This window comes from Alligator sinensis, unplaced genomic scaffold (genome assembly GCF_000455745.1).
Source record: "Alligator sinensis unplaced genomic scaffold, ASM45574v1 scaffold1406_1, whole genome shotgun sequence".
NCBI classification, from domain to species: Eukaryota; Metazoa; Chordata; order Crocodylia; family Alligatoridae; genus Alligator; species Alligator sinensis.
The window spans coordinates 444,534-445,073 of record NW_005842975.1 but is presented as its reverse complement, the minus strand read 5'-3'; the positions used below and the strand labels follow the sequence as shown (position 1 = coordinate 445,073).

Sequence of the window (540 nt, the reverse complement as noted above, 5' to 3'; positions counted from 1 at the left end):
CTGAACCAGATGGGACAAGTGACACCCAGGAAAAAGCCAACCTATTAAATGGGTACTTTGCGTCGGTCTTTCATCAGTCCCACAGGACGCCCAAGCCCACTACGGGACAGGGAGGTCCGAGTGAGGGAGATCCCTTGCCCTCCATCAATGCTGACCTCATAAGGGAACACCTTGAGAGGCTGGATATCTTCAATTCAGCTGTCCCTGACAATCTACACCCCAGGGTACTCAAGTAGCTGGCAAGCATCATAGCCCAGCCTCTGGCACGGATCTCTGAGCACTCCTGGCATTCTGGTGTAGTGCCCAAAGACTGGAAGAAGGCCAGTGTGGTGCCTATCTTCAAGAAAGGGAGGAAAGTGGATCCGGCAAACTATTGGCCCACCAGCATGACTTCTACCCTAGGGAAGATCTTAGAAAGTTTATTAAAGAGGCCATCCTTAATGGACTGGTTGATGCCAACATCCTGAGGGATAGCCAGCACGGGTTTGTCACAGGTAGGTCTTGCTTGATCAATCACATTTCCTTCTATGACCAGGTGAC

The 540-nt window shown here is 51.1% G+C and overlaps 1 protein-coding gene across 5 annotated transcripts in view; it reads right to left on the bottom strand.

The window, feature by feature from the left end:
* The window catches only part of ADCY9 (adenylate cyclase 9), a 70,691-nt gene that overhangs the window by 60,638 nt on the left and 9,513 nt on the right, over positions 1-540 (bottom strand). The window lies entirely within an intron of this gene.